The sequence below is a fragment of the Pinus tabuliformis genome, chromosome 2_2 (genome assembly GCF_031772625.1).
Source record: "Pinus tabuliformis cultivar Carrire ecotype Pingquan chromosome 2_2, CPIR1, whole genome shotgun sequence".
Lineage (NCBI taxonomy): Eukaryota > Viridiplantae > Streptophyta > Pinopsida > Pinales > Pinaceae > Pinus > Pinus tabuliformis.
The window spans coordinates 305339729-305350555 of NC_142300.1; positions in this window are offsets into that span (position 1 = coordinate 305339729).

A 10827-nucleotide genomic window follows, 5' to 3' on the forward strand; every position below is an offset into this window, starting at 1 on the left:
CCACAAGCCAACAAATGGTTCCATTTGCGGGACCAGAATCTGCATAAGAGATGTGTGGTGTTGTATCACTAGAATCCAACTAAGAAATAAATCGAAGGTTGGTTAGATAGAAGGATCCACGAGTTCATGACACAAGAAAACAGAAACCCACGAATATCAAAAGAACAATGGCTAGACAGGTACTTGTATACGAAGATCCATAAAATGTTTTTTGCCTCATTTCCTACTGAGCTATACGAGTGGATCGCGAAGCTAGTAGATAGCCAAGGAAGGTGGAAACTTAACGATCCTATTGTGTGGAGCCCAGACCTAGTGTGAGGGTTGGAAGCATTAGAGGATAAGATCGCCCATGTTGTCGATCATTGGCTTGATCGCATCATAGGAGGAGTTGTGACTGAATTCGCGGTCGACACCTCAGTCAGCTATAGCGAGGCAAAGTGACGCTTTTTCAAAGGACCTTGAGGTAAGTACATAAAATCTTTGAATACTTGGATTAAAATGTTGTTGTGCAAAAAAAGGGTTATGCAGCTACCTTGATGTTAGGGACTATGCAAAGCATAATATTTTACTAAAACGAAGGAAATAAAGGTCCTGAGCATAGCCCCTTGATTTCACCTCCACGAGGGGACAAGGAAGGGATCGCAAAGGTCACTCTGTGAAGTGATATTCAGGTTATAAAACAAGGATTCCCATGAATACCACCTCCTCCCACACCACCACTAGCTTCAACACCATCACCTCCAACTTCACCCGTAACACCTCCACCTCCACCTATATTTAGTATGGAAAACACAATGAAGTTGAATTTGTTCAAAGGCTTGGGAAATGAGGACCCAAACAAATTTTGGTTCATTATGAGGGCTGTATGGGAAGTTCAAGGTGTTACAGATGACCATATAAAGAAAGTGACACTGGTTAGTGCTCTGCAGGATCACACACTGACCTGGTATATTAAATACTCCAACGATAACCCGAATGCTAGAATAGCAGACATCTAAGAAGCACTAGATAGGGAATTTAGTAGGCCTAAATCTTAAGTGCAGTCGATTGTGGGATTCAAAGAGATTGCGTTGCAACCAGGCAAGACGCCTTGGGAACTAGATCAGAGGCTGAAATGTACAATTTCTGAAGCCAACATGAATTTGACATATGGAAAACATCGCAAGTGGTTTGTGGCTTTGTTAATACCACACTTAAGGAGTGCACTCTCGTAGCTGAAGATAACCACTCAGGTAGAGGCCTTAGAGATTACCATGAGATTACATGAGACTTTGATTTAGGATCCTAATCTAGGAGTCCAACAGAGCCATGCGTAGCTAAATAATTTGTGCCTTGAGATGCAAAATCTGAAGCAGGACATGATGATTCGACCAGAGGTTTGCGAAGAGGTATGGCATTTGAAATGCAAGAGTCAGGGTCATGATAAAGACCACTGCCTGGTCTTTACAAATTACCTTGCAGGAGGAGGACCGATGCCTTTAAGGCTGGAAGCTCAAGCAAGACCTAGAGTGGTGCCTCCTTTATGGTGCACTATCTGTCAGGTAGCCAGAAAACATACCACGGATCACTGTCACTTGCTACAGAAGTATGTGCAAACACTGCAACAGTTGTTCTGCAACTTTTGTAGGTCGGTAGGACATGATGAGCGTACTTGCAGGAGATATGAATTGATGATGGACAAAACTCCTGCTACATGGTTCAGGCTAAAACACGGCCCCTTGACCAGAATGCAGGGATGGCACAGATAGGATTTCAGGGGCGCAGATGAGGATGAGGCAGGGGAGGACCTAGTAGAGGTCGCAGACAGTTGATTTGCTATAATTGCGGAGGACCGGGACACTGTGCCCGTGATTGCACTAATCCAACGCACCCGTCATGCAAGTATTGCATGCTATTTGATCATGAAATAGAATATTGTCTTACACGGATAGCTAGGATACATGACAAAGGGGTGCTACCGCCTCCCCCATCTCAGAACCTATAGATGATGAGGCCCAAGCTGCGCGAGGAAGATCCGAACCTAAATATAGTGCTTCAGAGTGGAATCACGACGGGAGATGAAAAGGGGAAATAGCTAGAAGATAGCACATGGGTTCGCAAAGCCCTGGTGAAAGAATCTGAGTTCGATTTGGAGTGCACTCGTGAAGCATCCATGGAAGCTAAGAAGAGCTTCGTTGAGGCCTCCACTTCAGGAAGCAAAGATAATCCTGAGCCAGAAATGGACCCCTCTATGCTCACAACTTTCTTGGAAACCTGTATGAAGTTACTGCACAACAGTAAGGCTATAAAAGGGCTACAAGTGCTCATCAATAGATGCGCTGGAATCGCGCCAGGTGAACTACACATAGTGTGAAAGATTGAAAATCCTAAAACAAGGATGGACAGGAGATGAGACTGATCGTGCAAATAGGAGATTATGAAATGGATCAGGTCATTTTGGACCTAGGGTCAAATGCGAATGTCCTACCAAAGAAAACTTGGGAGAGAACGGGGCAACCTATGCTGCAATGGTCTTTGATTCAGCTAAGGATGGCGAATCAGTAGAAAATCATACCCATGGGGCGACTGCAGGGAGTGACCGTGGATATTGAGGGAGTGAGCGTGCTAGAATATTTTGAAGTAATAGAGATTGTTGATGAAAACAATCCCTACCCTGTGCTCTTGGGAATTGACTAGGCTACTGATATGAATGGGGTAATCAATTTGAAGAAGCGAAAGATGATCTTTGAGAAAAAATCACTGCGCGTAATAATACCCCTGGATCCTATTGAAGGATCGCGCTATGCGGAACCAGTCCGCAACTATGAAAGTGATGATGATTTTGACTGCATCTATAAGATAACAGCGCGAGACCAAGACTAGGTAAATTCCACCGCAGATGGACGTATTACGTGGGATCGCGAGAGTTCCTGCTCTTTGGATTCCAAAGAAGAAATAGAATGCTGGAAGAATCGGTTACACGAAGTAACTACGTTGAATTGCAACATGATGATGGTCGTTTTGCTGTGTGTTGTCAAAGGTAGGAAATATACCTACTTATGATGGACTGAATGAAGTAGATATTTTTTTGGATGCATTTGAAAGGGAGGTGCCAAAAAATAAACGCTTCCAGGCCATAGACTGGGCACTGCATGCTACGACCACAAGATGGTGGGGTATGCACAAGGGAGGCTTTGATGATTGGTGTGAATGTAGGAGGATGATGAGAACATGATTTGGGAATCATAAGATGTGAATGACAGATAAGTATGATGGGCGGAGTGATCCGCGCGTGCATCTGGCCAAATGGACACAGGTCTATGGAGAAAGGCCACAACCTGAGTGGGTTCACCTATTCTGTCATACCCTAGATGTTATCCCAATGAATTGGTATATAGAAACAAAGCTCCTCCATGGGATAGGTGAATGGGATATCCTGCATGAAGAATTCATGATGACATTCAGTTTTGAGGATGGGTTTGACAGTATTGATGAAGTGCTACAAGAGGTGAAAGCAACCATCTTTAGGATATTGCAGGATCCTTTAGACATGACGCAACTTGAATGGGCTACTCAGCTGAGTCATGTGTTGGAATGTTATAATGTAACTGCTGAAGAGGAGGACGAGGATCCTCAGAAAATTAACATTCCAGAGACAGAAGGCCATTGTGAGGTTCGAGGACCATAGATTGAGAACCTTGATATAACCGTGCCAATGAGAGCTAAATAGGTGAACATTGGTACAGAGGTAGAACCCAAATTCGTGAAAATTGGAGACTATTGGGATGACGTGACGGTGGATAAGGTCATTGAATTGCTCTGTGAATATCAGGACTTATTCCCTACGAAGTTTATGGATCTGAAAGGAATAATCGAAGATCTAGGAGTGATCAAGATCACGTTAAAGCCCGACATGAAGCTAGTTAAGTAGAGGCCTTACTGCCTAAATCCGAAATACAAGGAGAAGGTCCACTTAGAGCTAGATAAAATGCTAGCATCATGCATCATTGAGCCTATGGAAGAGTCTAATTGGGTAAGCCCAATGGTGGTGCAAGAGAAGAAGCAGAAGGATGAAATAAGGATATGCGTGGATCTTAGAAAACTGAATGATGCCTGTGTGCATGATCCTTTCCCAACTCCATTCACAGATGAAGTTTTGGACAATTTAGGTGGCTAGGAATAATACTCCTTCACTGATGGGCTCTCTAGGTACCACCAAATCAAAATCGCACCGGAGGACAGGAGCAAGATGACCTTCGCGACTGAGTGGGGTTGCTTTCAATATACTGTAATGTCGTTTGGATTGAAGAATGCGCCTGCTATCATTTCGCGCGTGGTTGTTGTGAAAGTCAAGGAATTTATTCATAAGTTCTTGGAGGTCTATTTTTATGATTGGACTGTATTTGGGCTGGTTAAGTGCCATGTAGCGAGCTTGCGATTGATGCTAGATACTTGTCAAAGATACGAGATCACACTCAACATCAAGAAGTGTTTGTTTTTCTTTCCTTTTGGGAACCTATTGGTGCATTTGGTTTTCATGCAAGGGATGATGGTAAACCCCGAGAAGATCGCGATGATTCTCAACTTGGAAGTGTCAAGGAGTGTGACACAGTTGCGCGCTACTTTGGGACATATAGGATATTACAGAAAGTTTATCAAAGGCTATGCTTAGATCATCGTGCCGATGGAAAAATTGTTGAAGAAGGATGTCACATTCTGCTAGAACAATGACTATAAGAAAATCTTGGATATATTGAAAGAAAAGATGTTTAACGTGTTGATTCTAGTCTTCCTAAACTGGAAGAAAGAGTTTCATGTACATTTTGATGCGTCACGTATAGCGCTGGGGGCAGTACTAACACATGATGGCAGAGAAGGTTTGGACCACCCTATTGTGTTCGTAAGCCGCATATTATCAAAAATAGAGAAGAAATATTCTACCAATGAGCGCAAAGGGCTAGCTATGGTGTATACGCTCTAGAAGTACCGAAACTACTTGCTAGGATGCTACTTTAAGATGTATACAGATCACTCCGCACTGAAGTACCTGGTGAATAAGTCTGTGTTGGGGGCCTGAATCTACGAATGGCTCTTATTGTTCCAAGAGTACGATTTTGAAGTTGTTGTGAAGCCTGGATGATTGAACGTGGGACCAGACCATCTGTCGCGCATCGAAACAGGGGAGGAAACTACTAATTAGGAGGAAGGATTACCTAATGTGCAGCTCTTTGCTATGCGCATTGTGGATGGACATTCTGAGGATATAATACACTTCCTAACAACAGGAAATGTGCCGGAAGGATACTCTATCCAACAAAATAAGGAATTAGTGGTGCGTGTTGTACCTTAAGAAACCAATTTCCCGGCTGTAGGGAAATTGTGCTTAAGACATTAATAAATATTATTTACTGTCACTTATTTGTCACTTAGATATATGTTGTGTGTTTAAATGAAGGACCTGGAAACTTGGTCTTTAACCCTTAGTACATGTATGACCAAAATATCTCAGAATGCCATTTGTTGCTAGATATAAATGATGAATGAAGAAAGCTTGAAGGAAAGGTTAAAGACAGTATGCTGATCTTTCACAAAAACTACTATCCATCACTTATAAGAATTATGGAAATGAGAACTGATACATAGACAATATGCTGCTTAACACAGGAACTATTATCTATGTAGAGAAGTTAAAGATAATATGCCGGTCTTTCACAGAAACTCTTATCTATAACTTAGAAAAGAAGGTGGGAAATTCAAGTATAGGAGCACTCTTTTAAGGAATTTTAACGTTATCTACATAAGAAAATAAATACCTACAACTTCATTAGTCTACTTGGAAGAAGAAAACATAACATGACACCAAGGATAATTTTAGGGGCGAATGTTCGCCCTTTGGCGAAATTAAGGGGTTTTAAATTTTTAGTGGGCAAATATTTTGTATCATAGTACATTTTTACAAATCACCTCAAATAGCCCACCTTATTTTAAGGGAGAGGGTAAAAAAGGTAAATTTAGCCCTTGAAATTAGGACTTACAACCTTCCATTCGCCCATTTTCAAGAATAGGTTTTATTTAAGTGAATCCATTCGCCCATTTTCAAGAATAGGTTTTATTTAAGTGAATCCTATGGGCCAAATACCATATTTATAAAAGAGGTATGGTAAATTAATAAAAATATAAGTAAATGAGAGGCATGGTAAATAAATAAAACATTTTTTATATTTACTCCATAAGTCACCTTATATACATGTAAGGGTGTAAACAAATAAAAATATAAGTAAAGTGGAGGTATGGTACATAAATAAAACTTCTTTTTATACTTACTCAAAAGATATGGTAAATAAATAAAAATATAAATAAACTAGACGTATCGTAAATAAATAAAACCTCTTTTTATATTTAGTCCATAACCCTCTTTCTATTTATGAAGGCTCAAGAAAGAGGTTTTATTTAAGTGAATCCTATGGGCCAAATACCATATTTGTAAAAGAGGTATGGTAAATTAATAAAAATATAAATAAACGAGAGGTATGGTAAACAAATAAAACATTTTTTTATATTTACTCCATAAGTCAACTTATATTTACGAACACTAAAAAAATGGGTTATATTTAGGTGAAACCTATGGCCAAAATACTATGGGACTAATACCATGGACTAGATTGTTATTAATACCATGCAAAAAACCATTATTAACCCTAATATTAGAATTAATAAAAATAAAAATGGCACATGGTATTGACCCATGGTATTCACCAAAATGGCACATGGTATTGACCCATGGTATTCACACCTATTTAAATGGGGGAATTAAACGAGCATGTAGCCTATGCTAAGATTCACGAGGACTTTACAAAGTTTTATATTTAGTGAAAGACTGGCCAAGATCTTACAAGATTTTATAATTGAGTAAAATATTCGCCATTCTTGGTGAGAGATTCACCAAAAAATTATATATACATATTATATTATTGATAAAATCGCCTTCCATTTTTCCTATATACCATGGAGATTCACCCATTTATTATATTTATAAATTTAGGGGGGGTTCTTAAAATTTTCCCTGCATGACACATAACAGAGAAGGTTACAAAATTATACCCAACAACTCATGTAAACTTATTCTTTCATTAATCAACGATGATATTAGGAATACAGTGGCCTAGTCTCCTGGTTCTCCAAAATTCCAACCACCAACCCGTTACAATTCCCTTTTCAGGCTTTTATCTCTTCTATCAAATCAGTTTTGGAACTGATTTCTTGGAACAACTAATAAACTACTTTATAACAATTATAAAACTGTTTTCTCTTTGAAATTATTCAACTTATTTACATATACAATATTAAAACTCAGAAAATATGTAAACTGCACCAAAAGCTTTGAAAGGGGTCCATATATATATGTCGGGAATGATCTGATTGAAAAAAACATAAATAAACCTGAACAATCACCTTTTCCTCGGATTCGACTCTAACACTAATTTTTCCCTTTACCAGTGAAACTAACGCAAACCTTTGGTAACTACGAAACTGAAAAAGAATTAACTCCGCTTCATAAATCTATCGGATCCGCCCATCCAATTTTCCATTGACTTTTCATCATAAATTGCAATCGGCGCTATCAAATGTTATATCGACCCAATCCTTTATAAACTACGGCATGACGGATGCAACAGAGTTATAAAATGTAATATATATCATATCGGGTCCGAAACCCATCGCAAATCACAATCAGCGCTATCAATTGGGGTATTAACCCAAAACCTTAACAAACTGCAATTAGCGGATTTGCTGGAAATATAAAACATGGTATATATAATATTGGGTTTGGATCACCATCGCAAATCACAATTGGCATAAGTAATAAACGTTATGCAATGATCGCGGACCCGAAAAGCTTATAAAATGCAACATATAATATTTCGGGTTTGGTCTACCATCGCTCATCACAATCGGCGGAACCAATGTACATAAACATTGTAATAAGTGGACATGCCGGGACTATCAAACATAATGTATATCTGTTTCGGGTTCGCCCATCACATATTGAAATCGTCGGTACCCAATGTTCATATTTCTGTGGTGCAGTGGACATGACGAACTTTATAAAGCATACTATATATATATATATATATATATATATATATATATATATATATATATTCAGGCCCAATGTTCATAGTTTTGCGGTGCAGCAGATACGACGAAATTTATAAAGCATAATATATATATATTTCAGGTCCGGGCCTTTAACTTTAACACTTGTTTCCTTTGTAAATCTGATATATTTATGCTTTGCGATATTTATATACGTATACATCCATATAACCATTGGCTTAATCCTTGGCTATACCGGGGCCAATTCTTTTATTTTTACTTGTTCCTTTACAAAGAAAACATACCCAATATACCATTATTACTCCTTCCTCTTACTTTTATCTATTTTTTGAAATATTTTCAAGTTCTTGTATGAAAAATGAATACTAAAAGCAACAAAAATGCATGTTACAACATCTGGCTCCACCTGGGGATAGTGCTTTTTCCACAGAAGCACTAAGAGCCGTAGATTAGTGCCTTATCCATTGAGCATGGAGTCATATATTTCTTCGCCAAGCTTAACTGTCTGAAAATTTGTATAGTGAACCCACACGAATATCTGCAGTGATAAGATGCTTGCACTTTGATAACAAAATATTGAGAATCATAGATCAGTAGCCTTAGTTGGGCATGGAGTCCAAAATTGTGAAAAACCTGAAATCTGACAACTGAAACCTAACAGTCTTGAAGTCTGACACCTCTGCAAACCAGTTTCCAACTGGGAAAGTCACCCTTATTCATCAACTAATGATTAAACTGAAGAATTGCAACTGGAAACCAAATGCTCAACACCTAAGCTTATTTATGTACAAGTCCCTACATATGTACATGACTGACCTCAATCAGGTGAAGTCAATCTTCCAATGATACCAGATTAGCATTTGAGTGCATAATCTTGAACCATTCTGCCAGTGAATTTTTAAAATAAAATTCATCCTGAATGAAAAATAAACTATGCATAAAGGCAACTCACATCCAAAATTAGAAGAGTATCCATAAAATGATATGTGTAGACTGCTGATAAATTCTTCCATGTAATCTGACACAAGATCTTCAAAAGTATAAGAGAAAATAGGGTCCTGATCAGCTCCAAAAAAAGAAATTCTCTATGTATGAAGGTTCTTGCCCAAATAGACCTTTTGTTGGGATAACATGCTTAATAGAACAATCAATAACATCTTTAAGAAAATGATCTATGTCACTTTCATGTCTCCACTTTTCATCTCCAAGGTTTGATTGAAAATAACTTGTAATTGTAACTTCAGGAAGAAAAGGGACTTTTTTTACATTACTATACGACATATGATCTACTTCAAATAGATTATTTACCTTTGATCTATGGGCATCATTATGTTCTTAAATGCAGTGACATAAAACATCTTTATCAACTTCCTTTTTACATGAGATAGCCTCTTTTTCTATGATAGATGACTCAATATATTGTTGTCCAACATATCCCACTTGCTGGTTTCTTCCTGTATGTTCAACATCCAACTGATGCACTTGAAGAGCTTCGTTCTATTCCCCATTTAAACCAATTTCATTATAGATAGGAGGATCATCAAATTTCACAAAATAAGAACTCTGTGGATTTATTTGCAACTTAATTATTTCTTCCTCCTCTCAACTGCTGAGCATAAATTCTTGATGTATGCTTGAACTTTCCTCTATCTGAATACTCTCTTGATCTGCTTGGAATAGAGTCAACCCATTCTCTGCTCGGGAGATTATTGAAGAAAATTGTTTTATAACCCTCTCTGCATCATTTTGAGAAAATGAAAGTTCCTTGCTTTCAGAGACTTGCTCATAGTTAATCTAGCTATAATATTTCTGAATTCTTGATCTATTATCAACAAGATGATCAGTTTATTCAACAGGATTATCATGGGATTTTAAAGTTTCTTTAGAATCATAATATTCACAACAACCTTCAAAAAGAAACTTGTGTGGATAATAAACTCTACAAGAAGAATTGAATACTGAATGTAAATATTTCAAAGATGAAATGCTTGAATGAGGCAAAGACCTGAACCAATCCCTAGCTTCTAGGTCCAAATAAAACCTAAAAAAAATCATCTTAACATCTTCATGAATGATGCCCTGCTGCTCCATGCATTCATGAAACTCTTGGAGATGCTGAGCCAGATCTTCATATTCCTTTCTACTGAATTTTGGAAGATAGTCATTCCACACAGAAAATGCAGGCACATCATGAGGATAGCCAGTGATCCCAGTAATATCAAATGGATCAAATTTATGGAGTAATAATGCATGGAGAGCCATTAAAACCCATAAAATAAAACTTCAAATTACAGTGGAGTCGCCAATCAATGTTGTAAGTGAAAATCACAAATGTGAATGTACAACCAACTGCTGAAACTTGTCACTCTCAAGAATCAGCTTCAAACTTAATGAATCTAAGAGAAAGTGTTCTTATTCTATTACTTTGCAGGTTGTGGTATTTGTTACAATGGAGTTTCCTTTTATTGCTTTTATTCGAAACAACCAAGTATTTCCTCCTCACTGAACAACTAGAGGAAAATAGTGGAAACCCAGGGAAAAGTGTTCTTGTCTTCTCTCCATGGCAATGGCGCCAATTAATGTTGTACCTTAAGAAAACAATTTCCTGGCTGTAGGGAAATTGTGCTTAAGACATTAATAAATATTATTTGTTTTCACTTATTTGTCACTTAGATATATGTTGTGTCTTTAAATCAATGACCTGGAAACTTGGTCTTTAACCCTTAGTAC